Source organism: Onychostoma macrolepis, chromosome 19 (assembly GCF_012432095.1).
Source record: "Onychostoma macrolepis isolate SWU-2019 chromosome 19, ASM1243209v1, whole genome shotgun sequence".
NCBI lineage: Eukaryota > Metazoa > Chordata > Actinopteri > Cypriniformes > Cyprinidae > Onychostoma > Onychostoma macrolepis.
The window spans coordinates 9,152,429-9,175,525 of record NC_081173.1 but is presented as its reverse complement, the minus strand read 5'-3'; the positions used below and the strand labels follow the sequence as shown (position 1 = coordinate 9,175,525).

Below are 23,097 nucleotides of genomic sequence, written 5' to 3'. Positions count from 1 at the left end.
TCACATGATGCTTCAGAAATCATTCTAAATTGCTGATTTATAATCAGTATTAGAAACAGTTGTGCTGCTTAATATTTTTTTGGGACCTGTGATAATTTTTTTTTTCAGGATTCTTTGATGGAAAAAAGGTAAAAAGAACAGTGTTTCTTCAACATAGAAATGCTGTGTTACAATATAAGCTACTATTCAAAAGTTTTGTCAGTATTTTTCTTTCTTTTCTTTCTTTCTTTCTTTCTTTCTTTGTTTCTTTGTTTCTTTCTTTCTTTCTTTCTTTCATACTTTCATACTTTCATACTTTTATTCAGCAAGGATGTGTTAAATAGATAAAGTGTTAGTAAAGACTTATATCAGAAAATATTTCTAATTTAAATAAATGCTGTTCTTTAACTTTTTATTCATCAAAAAATCCTAAAAAATATCTCAGGTTCCAAAAAATATTAAGCAGCACAAGTTTCAACACTGATATTAATCAGCATGTTAGAATGATTTTTGAAGCATTATGTGGCACCGAAGACTGGAGTAATGGCTGATGAAAATTCAATAATTTTATCACACGTTAACACAGTTTTTAAAAAATTTTCATTTATTTTTTTATTATATTTTGAAAGCCTGTTGCTCACTGGTTCTGAATCCACATACAGACAATCCATGGGTCACAGGAGGGGTGGGATGTTGATCAGTACTAACTTGGGATGGGTGACATCACGCGTCTCATCCAATGAGAGCATTTGGGAGGGCCTAAGACTGCAGGAGCATCAGACTAAGCATCAACATTCACAAACCACTGTTCACTGTATTTTTAACAGAGAAGAATGCAACGAGCTCGTAATCACGACTTCAAGTGGGAAATAGGAAGTTTCCGATAGCACGTGAAGACAAAAGAGAAGTGCTCTCGCTCAGCACAGTGGAATGCATCATTTTGTAAACTTTGTGGTTTATTATTTTGAGTCTTTTGGGATGCAGTAACACACGGCCCTCTCACAATATATTGTTTTTCAGATCTATCATTTTTGCTGCTAAGAAATGTTAACACAATCATGCTGCACGCAGGGCTGTCCTTTGGGCGGTGCAACTGGTGCGGTCGCACCGGGCCCCTCGGTACGTTCGTGATCGCGCTCCGGGGGGGGAGGGTTCCCCTCAGTCCGTTTACAGCACGGTTAAGATTACCTAGTGTGAGTACACCCTTATTCTCCCGCACCCCACACACACTCGCCCATCAAGTGTTGTCCCGCGCCGCACTCTGCTGCATTGGGTCCCGCGGGAGTGCAGGTCTCTACTTGAAGGTGCATGTTATAATGTTATGATCGAGGCTCTGGACTCTGAGCATAACTTGTTTTTCTACAACAAACTATAAAATATTTTCGCAGACAATCATGCGATTTAATCACAATTAAAAATTATCGTTGCTCAGCACTAATTTTAAAGTATATTAAACCAATTTTAGAAATTGCAATAACATTTCAAAATACAGTTTTTTTTTTTTTTTTTTTTTTTTTTTTCTGTATTTTTGATCAAATAAATACAGCCTTGGGGCCAGATTCACTATCAGCTTGCGCCAGTGCAAACCCCCATTTGACGTTAAAAAAACTACTATCAGGATTTACTAAAGACACGCAGTGGGAAATCAGCACTAAAAAGGTGTAGGCACAGTTATTTTTGCGACTCATCTTATTGAATATGCATTTGTATGTCCCTTTCGATCTGTAAATTTATGGGAGGAGAGTATTTAAATGAATCAGGCGATGCAGTTTACTAAGATTTGCGCTAGTCAATTCACTGGTATTTGCGGCATTATTTAACACCCAATAAAAGCTTAAAGCAGGCAGTAATTTGCACTGCTCTTGGTAGATTGTGCTGGTCATTATGGAAATTAGATGTTGTGTCTATGTTCTTTAATGTGCACCTTGTCAGTAAATCACCCTCAGAATTTTTACTCTGTTTAGTAAAAGAGACTCCATTAAAAAACATTAATAATCTTACTGATCCCAAACTTTTGAATTATTAGAATACTATTATTTTCACCAGCTAAAAAATGGTTGCCACAGTTCTTCTGGATTTAGTCGGTCTCAGTTTGTTCTGTTTCTTCAGACAGTGTGTGTGAAACACTGGCTGTTGTCAGACTCCTTGTGCAAACTAAAATCTCACTGGATTATTACAATTAATGGCAAAATGCAAGTTTGGAAATGTAAACTGATATTTCCTACTGACACACTACACTGCAAAAAAATGGCTTATTTTACTTCTTGTTTCTAGTCCAAATAATCTAAAAATTCTTAAATCAAGATACTTTTACTAGATAAGCAAAATGATTAAAGATATTTAGTCCTGTTTCCAGGGAAAAAATAAAAAATAAATTAAGTGTATTTTGCTTAAAACAAGTACAATTAATTGCCAGTGGGGTAAGTAAATTATTCTTAAAACAAGAGTATTTTACTGAAATGACATAATAGAGATAATAAGTTGCTTAAAATATCTAATACTTTTACTTTTTATGGCAAGGCTAGTTCAGGTGAAATGTCATGTGATGCAACCCCTGAAAAATAGAAATATAAAAATAGTGAAAAAAAAAACTATATATATATATATATATATATATATATATATATATATATATATATATATATAAGAAAAATATGAATTCATAATATATTTAGTTTGAATACATTTTAAAACTTATGTATTAATAACAACTGCTTATAAATATTACATATGTATACTCAACTGTGTTCAGTGTATAAGGCTAATCTTTTTACTTGGTTATACTTCATTTTTAAAGTCAATAACTATACTTTAACCAACTATACTGAAACCAACATAATAAACAGATCCCATAATATACTTTAATAGGACATTCAGTGTGGAATGTCATATTAAAAAAACAGGTCTGTTTCACATGGGGTGGATGGAAAAAATATGGGCCACATTCAACTGCATTGTGAACATTGCCTTAGCTGCTCTTTACTCATATAAAGTAATTAAATATTTGTACGTGTAAAAGTATGTGCTAAAGCTGTCACTTGTGAAGTCCACCGCTTGTAGTGGTCTGTCAGCGGAGCCTTTTACTTTGGAAATAATGGTCTTAAGCTCTTAGTCTCTAATTCATTAGTGGCACCTAATACCTTGGTTGCTTCATCAATATTCACTAATTGGTTTTAAAACTTCTCATGGAGTCTGAGCTGGCAGTATTGGATTGAGTTGTTCTTCAGTCGGCTTTAACATTTGTATTCCTAATGCTGCAGTTCCAACGACTTCTCTTAGGATCTGAAGAGTGTTGGCGCCATTTACCCTTTTCACTTGTCTTTTTTAATTAATCCCTTTCTAGCCATGGTGGGCCTAAGAGAATCCTGTCTCATTAAGTGTCTAAATTCATGTAGCAGACTTGTGCTTTTATAAAAGGTACCAATCAAGGGTGTTAGAGTGGTGCACTGTGCTTCTTTTATTATTAGCAACTAATGCATCACTGTTGGCTTTTCAGCACGGTGTGTAATGGCCAACTAACGGCCCATGTGCTCTGAAGTAAGTGCAGTCATAGCTGATCGCTTACTAAGGGAGACAAACCCATCTCTGCTTAAAACAAAGTTTACTTTAGCATTGGTGAGGTTTGTGACCTCAAGGAACTCGGCCACACATGCTGTACCTTCAACAGTTTTGTACACGAGTTTATTGTGCCCCTCTAGGCAAAATGTGTCTTACTCAACCTGGACAAGTCCAGCTTGGTCGTGTGACCTGATCTATGAAAAATAATGAAATGTGGTGCTAGGCCATTAGTCATTTTGATGGAGTATGTTGACGCTGTACTGTCTGTATCAGTGGTTTTCAGTCCTGTTCCTTGAGACGCTCAGCACTGCACATTTTGTCTGTTATCTGACACTCTCAGGTCTGATATGGAAATCTCTGCTAATAAAGTTATTGGAATCATGCGTGTTAAAGAAGACATAAAAAGCGCCTGTTTAAATTTGGTCACTTAATGTGTTTTGTTGATTGAATATATCTAATATGTTAAAGTGGTTCCATTTACACTTGGCCACATAAATGTGTCTCCACAAAATTGATATAAATCTGATAAATTCCTGCACTATATGCAAATCAACACATTTTGGTTGCATATACACTAAAACAATAACATTACCAATGATGTCCGGATTTTAAATGACAACATGATTGACAACAGTTAATAACATGTACGAAATGTTCAAGGGAAACTTTGAAAAGGTTTCATAAAATGGTAAACCTCACATTTCAGCCTTTAAATAAAGAAAAGGGTCAAAATGATAACTGATTAATAAATGTTTATATTTATTTTATCTGCTCCATAAATAATTCTAGATACCTTATCCGAATTGTTTAAATGTGTAGAATAATAAGCTTGTTTTTCATCAACCGGTCAAAATTTACAGCAGGGCATGCAAATTTGGACCATTTTTTTTGGCAAAATAAAAGCTGCACACAGGCTGAATGTAAATGTAACTCTCTGTAACACCACATATATAACATTTACACATCACGTGTATGTATAGTGATGACATTTAGTCAAGTTAGTGATCTCTTCTAAATCATACTGTACATATAACACACACAGACCTAATATTCGAAAAGAGTGGCCAGCATAGTTGAAATTGTGGTCTAATCTGTCTGATTCCTAGCATGCACAGTATCTTCTGCCATCAGACTGACTGGGCAGAAACACATGGACAAACTTTCACACTTGCAGCTTTGGAATTCAACAAATAAAGTGTCATATGGAGGCACACCCTACAAAACGCTGTTCTGGCCTAAAGACTTTCAGCTTTCAGTCATTCAAAAATGAGAAAATGTTGTAGTTGTTTAATACTTTTATTTTAAAGGAGCAGCTTTCTGAGGAGAAACTAGAAAGAACCAGAGCCGTTGTATGATAAGTCAGCGTTTATTTTCCCAGCCAGTGGTTTGATGTATGGACTAGATGTTTGATGTATGTGCTTGGTGGACATGTTCCTCATTAATTCTGAAGGTATTAAAACACGGGCCGTTAGTGAAGTATGATGAAAGTCACCGTACCCCCTTCCAGCCTGCGTGCAGATCCTAAAGCCGTCCAGTCTGGGGGTGGAATGCAACTTTTGGCAGCAGTAACAGTGGCCGCCTTTGACAAAACACACCCGTGAACTGCTGCATCTTGCACAGTTGCGTTCCTTTCTGAAATATTTCGGTTCCAGTCAGTTGCCGTTGTCAAACATGATTATTGATATGAAGCTTTTATTTTCATTTCGTTGCACTCTATACCTCCCTGTTGCCCTCAGACGTATGTTATCCATAAGGCGGTGCTCAGGCGGGGAGGTTGCTCATTCAGCAAGGGTCCGCACGAGTAATGATGCCTTGATGTTTTTCTTGGGCACTGACTTTAAACAAAAATACACAACCTTCTGCCCACCTCACACATGCAAGGAAAGGAGCACACCCACCTCCTCTCACTTTAGCACATGCACACTTCTCAGCATGCTACCGGTTTCATCTCCCCCACGCTCATGGGTTTGATGCTAAACGAGGCTTACGTTTATATCTGGTTCTTTTTCTGTGACAGGTCGTAAAATAATCTGTGACTTAAAAGCACTCCGCTTTCTTCATTTCAGCCTCTCAAAAGGCCTTGTTTCATAAGATGACTTGGTGGTAAAAGGAGACATCAACAAACATGGTAGCAACTGAGCCCAGGAGAATTTTTTATTCCTCAGATGTTGTGCTTTCAGAGCTTAAGAGACTTAATGGATTACTCGGTTAAGTATTAACCTTGTCTCAGATGTTTCTTCTAAAATTCCTTAGGAGGAATAAAACGGATACAAATTAGATGTATAGAGCTAAAAAATAAATGTTTTCATAATTTGTGATTTGAAAGTCTGAGAAATGTTTAAATTCATATTGAACCTCTTGATTTCATATGACATATTGTGGGCAAATCTGAGCTTGGTTCGAGACATTGTTGGAAAAAACTCTAGTGAAGAGTTGCTGGGAAGCCTTTCTTCTCCATTTAATGAAATTTCTGTCTGGCCAAGGACCTCCAGAAATGATGTTCTCCTTGCAAAGGATTCAATTCCTAAGATATACAGACATCTGTATATTTTCATGTATAAAAGCATATTTATACAGTGTGTAAAAATATTTAAGTGTGATATTTTAATGGTATTTATACAGTATTGTGTGACACTTTATATTATTACTGTTCCGAAGCCAGTACAAATTATTAAAATATTATCTGGAGAATATTTACTTTGTATGTGAATGGTGTATCTTTTTTCACCCACTGTTAGAGTGAAATAAGATATCAAAACATTTTAAATTGTTATCATTTTTTAACTATTTGGAAACTATAGTGCTGTCAAAAGAGTAAAAATAGTTTCACATTATTTCTGACTAAAAAAAGCTAAATGAAACAATAATACCAAATTTGGGGAATGTACTAAAAGAATGTTGAACTGTAATATTTTAATTTTTATAATATATATATTTTTATATATTATATAAATAATATTTTAGCATTTATATTAGTTAATTCATAATATATAATTAATCATTTTATTTTCTCAAATTATTTGTCGACCCCCAGACACCTCTTTGCTGTCCCTCAACTTGAAATTATTTATGAATATACCCCCTGTATTGGGTATTAAAAGAGGTCTAGTTTCTGACGTTTAATATGGGAGGATTTTTTTAAAGCACATGCTTTTGTTGTTGTGCATAGATAAATCACACATCCTGTTTGTGAGTGTGAGTTTGTTTGTGTGCGCGTGTGCATGTGCGTATGTGTATGTGTGTGTGTGTGTGTGCATGTCCGTGTATATGTGAGTATTTCACATATAGATCTGACCTTTACTTAAATGTTAAGTCATTGGCTCCCCTGCGAGGCCACACATATCAAAAGGCAGTGGGTAGATTAATTAAAACTAGTACAGTATTCCTTGTTCTGTGCTTGCTTACCAGCCTTTCAGTCTATACATCTCTCTTTAGACACACTTGCTCCATCCTTTCCCATGACCCCTCTCTATTCTTCCACCAAGAGCACCTGCGTGGCTTGATGCACCTGTGTGAGCGCTCTGTGTTTGGTAGGTTGTTGTCATGGTGACTAGTGAGATATCTCACAGTGGAGGGCCGCTTGATAGGATCGGCCAAAGTGGACCACCCTCAGGGCAGCATGTGAAAGACCTCATTGTGCCAGGAACCACAACCAAATCTATTTCACCCTGTGTGGCGGCCCAGCTCAAAGCTGTGACTAAGCGTTCTGTACTTATTTTTTCTCTCTCTGTTCACATATACTTGTCTGAGGTGTATGGACTGAGTGAGTTTTTCACTGTATAACCTAACTTCCTGCTCAAAATGCATATTGTACTAACCCAGAAATCCCTTTTTTCCCCTTTTTTCGTATAGAGCAGCAGTTCTGTTACACAGCAGAGACGAGATGTAGGGATTTTGGCTTTGTTCCAGTGCCTTTTAAAGAACATTCTCAGGATCTGAAGTGCCCTCTAACTTCCTGTCTCACTTAGACACTTAGGTCAGAAACATATTTAACACAGTGACGCAACTACAGATGTGATTGAAGCGCTCTCTCCACCTTCAATACCACGACTGAGGTGAGACCCTTGAGCAAGGCTCTGAACCCCCAACTGCTCCCCGGGCGCCGCATCATTGGCTGCCCACTGCTCTGGGTGTGTGCTCACGGTGTGTGTGTTCACTACTGTGTGTGTGCACTTGGATGGGTTAAATGCAGAGCACAATTTCCGAGTATGGGTCACCATACTTAGCCACACATCACTTCACTTTAAAAAAAAAAGATTGCTTGGCCAACTGTGAATCTGAAAGTGGTCTCCTTCAGATAAATTAGATTTTTAATGGCAATCAAGTCAAGTTCAAGCAGTAATTAACTCCTGATTATCATTTAATAATTTGTGGCTGAAATGCATAATGGACTAACCCAGAAATCCCTTTTTCCCCTTTTTTTTTTTTTTTTTTTTTTTTAATAGAGCAGCAGTTCTGTTACTCAGCAGAGACAAGTTGTAGGGATTTTGAATCATTTGAGTGCAGAAACAATTTTATCTCAGAAATTGCTTGTAAGTTTCACAATTACAAAGAAATGGCAAGTAACGCATTGAATTAATGAATACGAAAAATGCATAGTATTATAATTTTTTTATTTACAACTTAGTTTTTTTTTACAGTGTAAACAGATTTATTCAGATGTTTGACTGATTAATTTAGTGAGACTTTCTGTAAGAAATATAATAACGCCTAGGCTACATCAAGTGAGATAAGAGTGCCTTTTAATGTGCTATGAAAAGTGAGAAGTTAAAGTTGTTTAAATTATTCACTCAACATAAGTTAATCGAAATGTCTGTTATTATTCTAAAATTGTGTTTTCAAATCGCCTTTTAAAAAAAAAAAATGTTACTTAATTTCCCCTTTCTCATATCAAGCCATTCCCAGATGTTTGTCTGTGTGACATCACACAGACCCAGGCCCCTCCCACGATTGTTGATTGACACTCGCATTTTACCTTAGACCCGCCCTGAGTGAGCTGAGTCCGCCTTTGTTTCGACACCGGAGCAGGTGTAGACAAGAATGACTCCTAAGCGATTGAAGTGTTCTGTTGTTGGATGTAACAATGAACATAGCAGTCATCATTTTCTCCCGACATCTGAACCGCTGAAGTCGCAGTGGATTACCTTTATTTTTGAAGGGAATGTGCCCCCTGATCTACCTAAATGTGTTTGCGCAAATCATTCCTGATCCAGCCTCATCTACAGAAGAAGTGAGTATAAGGTTCTTTTATGAATCATTGCAAATAGCCTTTCCTAATAACGTCCTAGTTAGCAAGTTCCGCGGCTAAAGTAAACAGTCTCATGAGAACGGCTCGTCAACCCACAGAAGAGAAGGGTGGGATGAGCGGAGCTCATTAGCATTTAAAGGAACATACACTAAAACTGGTTGCTGAAAACAGAGCTGATTTTGACAAGGTAAAAAGGGTGTTGTTTTACACTACCATTGAGAAATTTTAACCAAAGTATGTTATAGACTTTTCATTAAGACCCAAAAGAATCATATCAACTGGGCATCTGATGGCCCCTTTAAGGCCCCGATATACTTTTTTGTTTTTCTGTTTAGGGTAAAAAGGAGTTTGATTATACAAGAGCAGCATTTTACTGTTTGTGAACATCCCAACACTGCTGAGAGCAGCTTTATTTATATAAAGCTGGCTGCACACTAGACAATTTTCAAATCTTAACCGATTTTAAAACTATGGGAGACCACAGACAAGAAGACAGTTTCAACCGATTTTTAGCCTTATAATCCTCTGAATGCGCACACTAGATGATTCGACCAGACCACGAGACCACACACTTGTCCATACGGAACGATTTCACAGTGAAACGAGATCTCACAGAGACTCGAGAGATCAAATGTGACTAGAGAAGTAAAACAAATGAAGAACAAATGAAGTCAGCTGGCTCTCCCGGCCCGCGTTCTGTTTCACAGTGAAAAACGAAGTATTACAAAGAATATGGGTGATGTATTCTTCTTTCGTTTTTTTCATTTTTTTGACTGTCAAGTTTTAGCTATAGAAGCATGCAACATCTGGTATAAGTGACGCTTGCTCTCTCTTATTGCTATCATGTTAGAGGCAGCCCGATCAAGAGTCCTAAATATCAAACATGTTCAATATTCACGATTTGAGTTTGGGGACGCTTCGTCTCAATCGGGAGCAGTTAAATAATCGTAATGACACCACACAATAGAAGATTTTTTTGGACAAAACAATTGCTTGTGACAAGCCGCGAATGCCCCCCAATCATTCGGGGGTGCAAATTGGCCTTAAAATCGGCCTTAAAATCAGCCTTAAAATCCTCTAGTGTGTGGCCAGGCTTACTCTTTATGCAGTTAACTGCAGTTTTACATTATTGAACGTAGAAAAAAGTGTTAGTGTTGCATTCAGTTACAACTTGATTTTCTGCTATAAAGCATCTCTATATATAAGAATTTGTATAGAATATATATATATACTGTATTTAAATGAATTGCAAAAGCTGAATAATCAATCAATCCGCCTCCTGATTAATCAGCAAAGTAATTAGTCGATTAATTGTTGTAATAATTGCTAGACTAATCGATCATTTGTTGCAGCTCTATTCTTGTGTCTCAATTTTTTCCTAATCTTGTTAAAATGATCTTTTTATGTCAAATCTTACATTTTAATTAAATTAAAATAATAAGACACTACAGTGCTGTTACCAACCAAGTTAAACCAGTATCAACATGGCTGAGGCTTCAGTGGGAAAAGCCTAGTGGATGAGAACGATTTGTTCACAAACAAAAAGCTTCTAGCTGAAACAGTGCCAGTGTGAAAGCAGAACTGCAGTTATGCTGCTGCTTTACTTATTGCTTGTGCATGTGGTGTAAAACAGGCCTTCGACTGTCCTCACACATGCTTTCATTTATTATCCTCATTTTCTTGCCTTCTCTGTTTCTTTTTCTTTCTCCCCCCATCTCTATCTTTCTCTCTCCCGCCTCTAGGGTGTTAAATGAAGAACTTTTGATGTGTGTTTAACTCAAAGATGGCAGGCAGCTGGCAAGAGCTTCAAATCATGTGGCTTTTTTAGCCCTTTGCAGCTGCTTGCAGGATTACAGCAACTAAAAAGCAATGGATACACAGCAGTTGTGCAGAGTGAGCAGTGATGGACAGATTGTTTAGATGGAAAGTACATTAGAAAAATATTGTTGGCACACAGACCGCAGACAATATTTTGTAAAAATAGCTTGGCACCCATATGCTTATTCCTACGTAAACCGTGTCTCTTAACGTTTGCAGTTAAACTTTATGAAACTGAATTATATTTTTTGTAATCCTAATGTGCTCCTAATGTGTTATCCTAATGTGCTTTTGCTACTTAAAGATGGCTAATTAATTAGCTTGATTTTGAGGTCAAGTGGTCTTATGCACTCACAGGCCGTGTGAAGGAACTTTGAGAATGTGCTTCTCTGACTGTGTGGCGGCACGATCTGTGAAAGAGAAACCTCAGTGCTGAGTGCTGAGAATCCAGCGTCAGTCGCTGTAAAGAGCCGCTTTACTGCTGAGGGCTGGGAATGCATCATCAGGCTCTTTAAAGAAGTGTTTGGCTGTTGTGCTGAGGGAATGTGGGCTGTCACAGAGCTGCTTTGGTGCCCTGCTCTGCCTCAGCTGTTGACCGCTGCCAGCTTGGCCCAGCTCAGGCGGGCAGCACAGCTGTGAACTCAGAGAACTGCCATAGTGTGTTCAACTTCAGCATATGTGGGCTAGAGATACTGTCAGTCTCTGCTGGTTTTTACCTTGGACTTCCCTGCTGGAAAGTCAAGGTCATAACATCTAAAGCTGGTCAAGCTGGTCACAGTTTTTTTTTTTTTTTTTTTGACATTTCTGTGAAATAAACACAGTCTTAACCCTACCTACACCCCTCAGCTCTTTAGAAGTAAATGCTCAATCGTAGTCCATTTAAAGTGTATACACACAAATGTAGGCCTACTTTTTTTTCAATATTAATTTCACCTGATCGACTGAAATTTCACCATTGGTGAAGAAATTTGACATGCGAAGTTGGCATGGGCGAAGATTCATGACTTGGCAACAAAGCAAAATTGAGTGTCAACTCAACCAGTTTTATTAAAAACACTATACCTCAGTATTATAAAATGATGCATTAATTGACTTTTTGTAAAGCAATTATTTAGGGTTAATTCGTTTGCCAGCCATAGAATAGCTTTGGATGTTTGTCTTGTTGTCATTGTTATGGTCCCGTCCAATCCCAATTTATTTTTCAGAGTAATGATAAATGTGACCGTATTTTTAGTTCAACTCTCCAATGAGTCAAAGTGTTAATTTATGTATGAATTTGTGTGATGTAATTTGTATGGTAACCTATGCTTTTATTAATTTTTTTTAGAAGAAGAAAAAAGTAATCGTGAAGGTCTACCCCTTAGCCTAACCATCAGAGTGGTGTAAATAGATTGCATGATAATGTACAAATAATAAATGTACAACTTTTGCCACCAATTCACCAGAATGTAAATAGTTACAAATTCCCATGGGAGTGTGTTGGACTGTCACCAGTAAAACTAGCTTTTAAAATGGTCTAGCATTTGCTGATCCAACACTGCTGTAACTCTTGGTCCTGCATGAATCAACTGGATTAAATAGTTGACCATTTAAAAAAAAAAAAAAAAAAATTAAACTAGCAACAGTTAGGGATCTAGCTAGATTGGTAGACCATCTTTCCTTCAATCCCTCCAAAAACTAAAGTAGCCAAAAATGTTTGCTGATTTTAGCTGGACTCCCAGCTTTGTTTAGCTGATACACCATATGGTCTTCTAGTCTGACCAGAAAAGAGGTTTACCAGGCCTAACCAGCTTGACCAAGATGGTCTACCAATTTAGCCCTGTTCCTACCAGCTGGTAATCTTGGTCAATGTCCTAATCCTGATTTGGATCCATGTAACCAACTACTACTTTTAGCAGGTGGTAAATTTGTGCTATTATCTAGATACAGTTGCATTTGACATACTTCCTTGAGATAGAATCTTCTGTGTATGTTTATGTCCAATATTGTGTTTGTGTTTTTTAAAGTCTGTGTTTAGGATTGAAATATTTGGCTGTTAGATATCGGCCTGTTAAGGTGTGTAACTCTATATGCTATTGAACGGCAACATACGGCACAAGGCTTCATTCATAGCCTTGGTTATTAAGCTCTGAGAGAGATTTTGATGTGTAAATGTGGGTGTATATTCATAAATAATTACCAGAGAAGCTTTTTCACACTTCCTTTCCTGCTATTGAGTCCTCAGAGAACACTTGTCAGTGACTTGTGGGTAAACTTAGCTAGTGCTGATAGGGAAGAGGTGGGAAAATTTTCAGTAGGCAAGAGGCTGTGCTCTCTCGCGCTCTCTCTCTTTCTTTCTGTCTCTGATGTGTGTGACCGTGTTGAGTCATGAGCTCTGCTACAGGGATCAGAAGGGCTGAGGGGGAAAGTCCCGAGTCTTTTCCGTCTGCACCTGGACACACTCACATTCCACAGCCCACAGGCCTGAATGAAGGACCTGTATGAGTGTGTGGGTGGGTGTGCGCTGCAGTTTGGGCCCTGAAATGTTAAGTATGCTAATGTTGTATGAATCCTGTAATTCCCAACCACATGAAACACCTTGGAATGACATAAATTTAGCAGTTCTCTGTTGATATTTTCATATTTAAAAGGGCATGGTCTACCTTAATGTGTGTCTGACACAAATCGGTCTGTTTATACAACCTCTCACCTGTTTTAGCACTAAAAGACTCATAATCATGCAATCATACACACACATTTACATAGCTATCTTACTGGGGACTTCCCATTAACTTTATTTATAGTTATAGTAACCCTAATGTGAAATTTCTCCTTAAAATTTGACCTTTTTATTACAAGGTAAGTATAGTTCAGGTTATTAACGTAATGACATTTATATATAAATATAGTTTGTATCTTAATATATATATATATATATATATATATATATAAAAACACTTTTTATTTCAGCAGTTGAGTCAAGCCATGTCAACTTTTTAATAGCGCTTTCACACATTGTTTTCAAAGCTGCTTTACATAGAATAAAAGTAAAAATTGAATAAAAGTAAAAAACTACTAAACTGTCAAGCTCCAAAATGATAAAAGAAGTGATCATAATTTTATCGTAGACACGTGTAAATTACTACGTGTCTTGTGAGCTTCTGATAATTTTGATTTGTTTTGTTTTGACAGAACAGACTGAAATTTAAGTTGTTATTTACTGACAATGTTGACATGCCCTCTAGGGGAAAATTATCTGTAAATAACTAATTTTGCCACACAAACTTACTTATTTTAAGATACTTTAGGGTGCTTTTAGAATGTGAAATCTACAGTGCCTATTTATTGTAAGTGCATGGAAAAGAGTGACCAATACATTCTTCAAAATGTGTGTTTTGTTGAAGAAATAAAGTCTGGAACAATGTTTGGAATGACACGAGGGTGAGTAAATGATAGAATTTTCATTTCTGGTTCAGCTAATCCTTTGAAAAAGGGGATAAACAAGGGGAAAAGTCCCAAGACTCCCTGAGATTAGTCTCTAAAAGTATAGCTTGTTCAGAAACACACAGGTCTTTCTCTCTGCCTATAGCCTTTTGACTGATTGTGTAAGTGTTTGAAAGCCCAGAGCTCGGAAGGAATGCTCTCCTGATAGCTTAAAATAACAGTGGGACGGGGTTTTACACAAGCTGCAGGCCAGAAACTTCTTGTTTCCGGAATCATCTCTGACCTTCTCTCTTTTGTCCACTCCACAGGTTCTTGTGTGGGAGCTGAGGCCTTTCCCAGACACAACAGAAACCAGAGGCTGTGGTTGATTTCATGACTTCCTCCTCATTGTTTGCCTGTCTGTGTGACTGGAAACCGGCAGTGACAGACAGATGACTCTGGTCGCTCTTAAACCGGGCTTGTGGAGAAACTGGACCTGGCTCCCCTTTAGAAGTAGTGACTAACCAAGGCCGACGGCAGCGCACCATGCTTTTCCCACACTTCTGAGGCAACGTAACCTGTCATGCTGACCTTGTTGCTTAACTCTGCTTTTAGCTTGATGTCCACATTATCCCAGCACACTGGTGCCAAGTTGCTGAAGTGGTTTACACACAATCCTGCACCCAGTGATCATTGTGAGTATTTTGCTCTCCCCTCTTATTTCCTTTCTTCGTTCGGTTATGTGTGTTGTAACAAGAGTGAGGCTGAATAGCAGGAATACGCTGCCGTATTGAGGTCAAAGATGGGTATCTGGCCTCTTCAGCTGCATATTTAAAGCACCACAGTGAGCACTAACTTTGAAAAACAGGACTCGTAAATTGACAAGAGACTTTACAAGAGCATTGATAGCTTAGCCAGATGCTAGGCCCCCTGCGTGGGTGTGTGCATGGATGTCTGTATCCTATCCTCTGTGTGTGCTGTGAGCTGTGTCCTGAGTTGACAGTGAGGTCAGATGTCATTCATTACATTAACCCTTTTGGCTATGCCCTTTCAGTACAAATGTAAACACACATAATGCACACTGAAGTGCGTGTGATTTATTTGTATGTAACCAGAGGCGATATAGATAAACGTGTTTGCCTTTCATTCGCACTTGTTTTATCTTATGGTGGCTTCAGGCTGTGCCATTACTACTGATTATTGCATACAGGTTGAATAAGGGAAATTATAGTTATAAATTGGTATACAAGGATTCACGTAATCTCACATTTGAGGACTGTATGAGTGAATATAATTGTTTCATGTCGTACTAAATGGTCAGTGGATGGGTCTTAGGGAAGTTTTGAAACTGATTTTAAAGTGTGAATTTTTGAAAACTATACCATTATTGTTTCCGTGTAAACTACAAAAATGAAACTACAAAAATGAAAACAGTGATGTCATGTGCATGCATATTACGTATTCACTCTATATGCATGTGCGTAGTATTGCTTCACATCGCCAACTACTGGCCTAGCATGCATAATACAGCATTTTTTGTCCTTTTCATGAATCGTTTCGACAATGTTGTCGTTTGTATGCGAAACTTTTCAAAAACACAAAGGAATAGCGGTCACACTTTAGTTTAGGGACCAGTTCTCAGTATTAACTAACTAATATCTACGACTTTTGCCTCAATAAACTCCTAATTTGCTGCTCATTAATAGTTAGTAGTTGTTAAGTTTAGGTATTGGGTGGATTAAGGGATCTAAAATATGGTCATGCTGAATAAGGCATTAATATGTGCTTTATAAGTGTATTGTACATTTTAGTACATTGTCGAACCCAAAGATTTGCTAAAAGGCTCTTCTGAAACCAATTAAATTAATTTGAAATCAAATTGGATTCATTCCGTTTGATGATAATTAGTGCATGTAACCATAGCTGTCTATGGTAATAACAGTCCTGACTGTACATGACATTTAAGAGTATCTAAGATAAAGCAAATCTAGTTAAATTTAATGTGCCAAGTTCTTATAAATGTACTCTGTGTGTTAATGTTGGTTTCGTATAACTTTGAAAACCTTTTATTGCCTTTTTAGTAAAAGTTTACATTTAAAGAAAATGTCATGTGGTGTAACCAGCAAAAAAGTAATAGAATATTTGCTTTATACTTTGAATGTGTGCACAATTTTATCATCATTTTCCAATTATGACCATTATTTTAATCAAGTTTTTAAAGGTTTTTTTTTTTTTTTTTTCAAGGTAAAACGTGTATTTTACTAGCATCACAAATTAATAAATAAATTAATAACTATCACTATTTTTTTTGGCAGTCACACCACATGACATTTTAAAACCTACCCTTATCTTGTCATAAAAAGGACAAATTATCTGAGATTTTAAGAGACTTAACGACCTTGACAAACAATAATGAGGGTCCTCAGGGGACCGATATTGTTATTTATATTTTATATTTATTTGTTTATTTGATTGTTTATTTATTGTAATTTACTTTAATTTAATTTAATGTGATTTAATTCAGTCTATTTACTTTATCATTTGTTTTCTTTTTTCTAATTTTTTAAAAATATTTATTTTTATTTTTTTTGCATGTTGTTTGCACTGCATGATTTGGTGACCAAATACCCAAAGTTTTGTTACCTATTTTTTATTATTTTTTTCTTTAAGTATTAACATTAAAAGATTACACCAAACTTTAAGGTTTTAAATTTTCATCCTTTTAATGACACTTTCTTCTCCCTGTATATCAGATTAAGTAACACTGGATGGTTTTGTGCAGCTCAAACTGTGTTTTACGCAAGCAAGCAAAAATACTTATCCAAAAGCGATGTTTTCATTGTGCTCCATGCTCTTATTGCTTGTATATTTGACAGATTTGTGTTCTCTCAGCTGTTTGGGGTCCACTGACCTACTTGCTCACAATGACAGGGCTGTTTCTTCCTGGTGGTTACAACTCGTGAACGGGGGGCATCCTGCAGGCTTGGAGAAAGGGTGATGCATGGGACTCCCACCATTACTCTCGCGCTCTCTCCTACCATCTATTCTTTTGTTCAGGGGCCTCTCAGTTACCCAGTGTTAGCTCTTTCCCCCTTGACCTCCCCCACAGGAAGAACCAATGACAGACCCTGAAATCCGACCACTCTCTAGAGACTCGTGTGTGTTACAGCTTCATCCAGGCAGTGTTAGGCCGTTGCATACCTACACATACTGAAGCTATGAGTTTAACTGTACATTTCTCAGTAGTGATATGGTAGTGTATTTAATGGTAGTCCCCAGTGCAGTAGCTATCCTAATCCTATAAATTTGATATGCAAATATGGCTTTAGAAAATCTTTAATGATATCTGATATGCAAATGAGGTCTTAGAAATATTTAATGATATTTCATGTGCAAATAAAGGATCAAAATAAGCAAAATAATCTGCCAATGGGGTAATCAAAATAATCTTTTCTTTTTGAAATAATAATTTTGACGTTTTTTTTCTGAAAATAAAACAATAATTTTTACTTGTCTAGAAAGTCCTGCTTGATTTTAAGAATTTAAAAATATTTTTGCTGGAAACAAGACAAAAAAATCTAAGAAAAGCATTTTTTGCAGTGTATATAAAAATAGAAAACTTTTTTTTTTTTTTTTCTGTATTTTTGTTCAAATAAATGCAGCCTTGATGAGTATAAGAGACTCCATTAAAATAAAATGCATTAAAAATCTTACTGATCCCAAACTTTTAAACTTTTTATTCTACTATTAACCCTTAGCCTGACTTATAAAATAACTGAAATACTAGTGTGTGTGTGTGTGTGTGTGTGTGTGTGTGTGTAGACTATTATTTCATGAGTCAGGCTAAGGGTTAATGATTTATTAGAGTAGCATTGACATTCTTTACTACATTACATTTTACCTAACTGTATTCTGGCCCTCAAAGTGTGAATGCTTTTTGATGCTTATAATTAAAGATAGTGATATCTGATTCACATATTCTGAGTCAATTGTTTACGATGAACTGGTCAAACATGTTAGCAAAACAGTATGATTCAGTTTATGATTCAGTCTGAATCATTCTGACAGCTCATTCAGGCACTGAATCATTTGGAGCCATTTCTCACGCAGTAAAACAATAACAGGATTTAAATAACCCTGAACAAAGAGTTTTATTTTTTTCTAAGTTAGTATTACGTTTTGTTATTTAGGCGAACAGCAAAGGGTACTGTTTTTCACAATGTTTTGAAAGAGGAACTGCAAGCTGAATTGAGCGCTCATTGCTGTCTCATGTCTAAAAGACTTTCTGCATTTATAATGCTGTCTTCTGAAGATCACCGTGCACAGCAGAAATTGTCAGCTCTTGTGTCTCGCTCTTCCTCAAGCTCGTATTGTGAATTAATAACATAAGAAGTGTACGATCAATAATAGATGCCACTATGACTTTTGCCCCCAGACTAGACAGAAGACTATGAATTATGGATTGTTTTTTCATGGCTAGGGAGGTTTTTATTTTCTTGTTTTGCTCGTGAGATCGTCCTCTTATCGCGTATCACTGAAGGGATTTTTAATTAAAAAATAAAAAAAGTTTTAAGACTAAGTATTTCATTGATAATCTTGAAAGAAAAATTGTAAAATGGTCTAAATAAATGTGAAGAGATCTACTGGAGAGTTGTAGAACTTCACACAAGAAGTGATTTTAATTATGTACTGTACTTCTTAAAGGGATAGTTCACCCAAAATGAACATTCTGTCCTCACGCATTTCCAGGCCTGTATTGATTTCTTTTTTAAAGAAGATAAAATATTTTTATTTTTTTTATTTTTTTTAATAACAATAAACAGGGACTGAAGATTCAAAAAGGATGCCCATTAAAGTAGGCTATAAGTAGCCCATATGACATAAAAGTGCCTATATACTAGGGATGCATTCGGCCGAATAAGCGAAAAGACAGAATAAATTGTACCGAACAATGACGTGATGCGATCAAATAGAAGCGTACACTAATGCAGCAAACACTCTGCAGTGTGAAAGTATTAAAGTATAAACTGTCAGAGAAAGACGCAGAAATCATTACAAGCACGAAGCACCGACAGCGAGAGACTGCTTAGCGCTGCATCTCATGTCTCCGAGGAGAAGAGGAAGAGGTGGTTGTTGCTGGTTACTGTATGATGATTAAAATCGCGAAATGGCCTCAAACGATTAGTAAATAAACTGCAGAATGTTATGTTGTCTAATACACACATGAATTGCATGTAGCGCTGCACAAGCTCGCGGCGCCAGGGTTCAAAGTACAAAGCACAAGAAAAATCTGCGCTAAAACACTTTTACTTAAGGTGACCGAGAGAGCCACACAAACAAATAAACAAATGCGCTGCAAATAGAAAAAAATACACCTGCAAATTAAGAAAACAACTTCGTCAGTTTGACAACACACTCGCTACAAATGCTCAAAACACAACCAAATAAAGGAACGCACTGCAAATGCTCACAACACAAAGAAACATACTGCAAATAGAAAAAAACACTTGCAAATTAAGTAAACAACTTCATCAATTTGACAACACACACGCTGCAAATGCTCACAACACAAATAAAGAAAAGCACTGCAAATACTCACAACACAACCAAACAAAGAAAAGCACTGCAAATACTCACAACACAACCAAACAAAGAAATGCGCTGCAAATAAAATTCTTTATTTGTTTGCGTTGTGAGCATTTGTACCACCTGCTGTCAAACTGATGAAGATGTTTTCTTGATTTGCTGGTGCTTTTTCTATTTGCATGTGTTTTCTGAAGTTGCAGTGCATTGAGCTCTCTCGGCTACCATAGTTACTCGTCATTTGCTCAGTAACATTTTTATGATTTTTTTTTTTAAAAGACGTGACAATGTGATACGTGCGACAAACATCTTCCCTAATTCGTAATGAGAATCATTTAAATATCTGCATGCTGTTGTCAACAAAAAGAAGCACTAAGATCTTACTGCGGGTTTCTGCCAAAATAAAATCTAAGAAAAAGCAACAACTCCTTCAACATTCATAAATGTTAGTATTGTAATTTTACTGTTGTTTTGTAAAAAATAAAAATAAAAAAGACGATAATAATAATTACCCTACAACAGCTCTATACATTTATTATAACATTCACACATAGTGTTCAAATTGGGATCTGTATTATATTCTAATGCTTTAAAAGAAGTCTATTCTGCTCAGCAAGGCTGCATTTATTTGTACAGAAAAAAAATAAATAAATAAGTAAATAAAAATGCCTGATTCAAGAAGGGGGTCTCAAAAAGGGCCAAAAAATATTATTTTAGTAACTTATTAATTTTAAGTTAATTTGTGCTTTGTTGGTATAATGTCTGATAGAATGTTAAAAAATGTTCAGTGTTAAGTAAATATTTTTAAATTGTTGTTTTGTAATTGATTTTTTATTTGAAAAGCAGGACAACAGTAAAAAGCACATTTTGGCTATTTAATTTATGCAATGGTGAAAAAAATGGCAAAATAGGCCTACATGGGGGAAAAAATGTGAAAAACCATGTTCTGTCTTCGGCCCAGTGTTTCATTTTGTTTGGCTTCGGCCAAGAATTTTCATTTCGGTGCATCCCTACTATATACGCTTTATTCCAAGTTATACGCTGACACTGTTTGTCAGTCAAACCCAAATTAAAGTCATTATTCACTGAACTTCACATTCATGAAAGACATATCATTTGAAAGACATAATTTGTTCTGAGTTAGATTTAGTCAGTGATTTGATTGACATTGTTGGCAAAACTTGAACAATTCACTCAAAAATCATACTGAGCTGATTTATGGATTTTAATCACTCAGGCAACTTAATGAACTGAGTGTGTGGAAAATCATGTATAATAACATAAACGTCTTGTAGAAAGTCATTGTATAGCTTCAGAAGACTTTGAATGTATTGTTTGAGTGATATGGACCATTTTTATGATACCTCTTTGGTGGTTTTTGGATCCTTTTAACTCTCTGGTGCTCTTTGGTCATTTTTGGGTAAAAATTGTTTTAAAGAAGGCAGCATTGAAATGGTAATAAATGGGAAACACATTTCTTGATACTGCGCCCAAACAAAACCTTTACTATTTATTTTTTTGAGATATCAACCTTAAATTTGGAACACAACTTTTTAGATTGGATGGATTTGATTTTCTCACAATTTTAGAGAAGAAAAATATTTTAGATTTTTATATTTAATATAAATAAAAAAAGAGAGTTTTTGTGCATTTTAATAATCTTTAAAAATGGTCTTCTTTAAAAAGCATTGGAAATTTTTGTCAGTTGGAAGTTGTGAATTTCATTTTCAGGTCTATGCTCAAAAAGTGGTTAATGGGTAATAAATGGATTACAAGTAATGCATAAATATAATTTAGTAACAAAATATTTGAAATCTTGAAATCTTCAGTCCCCATTCATTGTATTTCCATAGAAAGAAGAGTTCAACACAGTAAGAGTGAAAGTCATACAGATTTGGAACAACATGAGTGTGAGTAAGCGATGGTTCGCTTTTTTGGTGGCTTTAAGCTTGCATGTTCGGCTTTCATCAATCTGCACTTAAGTTTGGGTTTCCATCTGCTCATCAGAATGTTAAACATCAAAGGCAGGCGTGTTTTAAAGACTATTTAAGAGAATTTGGAAGCCCTGCAAACAATAATGATCAAAGTTTTTTCATGTCTTTCTTGGTTGTCCGGCATGTTTAGTCAGAGTGCTGCTCCTCACTTCAAATGCTGAAGATTAAAAATGTGCTTGTTAGCGACGGTGCTATTTATTGACACACCAGTCACCCACATGTTCATAGCAACCTGACCACTTTGATTGAGGAACTTCAGGCATTTTCTTTTATGTTTTTTCTGTGTGTGTGTGTGTATTCAGCCACCCTGGATTCCTGAAGAGTTTTCTTCCCACTTAAGTATTTTCCTCTGCAGCATTTTGCCTGCCATGATGTGACTGACACAATACCTCCATCCCGCTCCCCACTCCATCACTCTCGTCACGCTGATTTACGCTCTAAGATTTTTGCTGAGTAAATTCTGTGCCATATCCAAATCCCCCTCTTCCTGTCCTCCCGACACTCCCTCCCTCAGATGGATTTATACCGATTTTAAGACTTTATCTTCTCTGGGTATGTAATTTCTCTAAGCAGACACTTAACCAATGCAAAGCCTTGCTGACTAAGATGGTTGGGAGTTAGAGAGAGTGATCACAACCACAAGCGCTCACAATCATCAGCGCGCACACACACACACACACACACACACTCATATGTGCATATGCATACAAACGCATGCACTTAAGGACATACACTCATGAGATATCTGCATAAAAGCCTCATAGTCTTACTGTTTCCTTCCTCCTTTTATATGTCCATACTGTTCACATATGGACTCATTTATAGTGCCTATAAACATGAATTTTCCGTCAAAATGGGATTTACACACAGACATATGCAGATGTATTTGTGAGAGAGAGAGAGAGAGAGAGAGAGAGAGAGTATTCATTCATGCAATATTTACCTTCTATATTTATTTATTTATTTATTTTTTGTTCGTTTGTTTGTTCTTGGTTTAAAAGATATTTCCCCAGAAAAGTATGTGTGTGTGTGTGTATATATATGTGTGTGTGTGTGTGTATATATATATATATGTATATATATATATATATATATGTATATATATATATATGTGTATATATATATATATGTATGCGTGTGTGTGTGTGTTTATTTCGTCAACACTATAAATGTTTAAATATTTACAAAACACTTATTTTTAAATCAATATTTATTTATAGAAATAAATCAATAAGATATGTATAAATGTGTAACTATATAAAATTCAATGAATATATTTTAAATATATTTATAAAAAAAAAAAAAAAAAAAAAATATATATATATATATATATATATATATATATATATATATATATATATATATATATATATATATATATATATATATATATATATATATAATAAATGTGGTTTAATTATACTGTTTCAAAATAGTTCATATAATAGTTTTTTTTCTTCTTCATAATTTTTCCAAAATATTACTCTTGTGACTTTTGTGGCTATCATATTGATG

General features: G+C 35.9%; 1 protein-coding gene across 13 annotated transcripts in view; it reads left to right on the top strand.

Moving 5' to 3' along the window:
• nrsn1l (neurensin 1-like) overlaps positions 1 to 23,097 on the top strand; it is a 220,195-nt gene that overhangs the window by 6,200 nt on the left and 190,898 nt on the right. For 11 of the 13 annotated variants that reach the window (XR_009267200.1, XR_009267199.1, XR_009267201.1 and 8 more), the window contains exon 2: positions 14,335 to 14,700. The gene's annotated coding sequence lies outside the window, so the exon portion shown is untranslated. Of the gene's footprint in view, positions 1 to 7,389; positions 7,593 to 14,334; positions 14,701 to 23,097 lie in introns of all 13 variants that reach the window. The other 2 variants (XM_058752868.1, XM_058752869.1) reach the window with 2 other exon arrangements.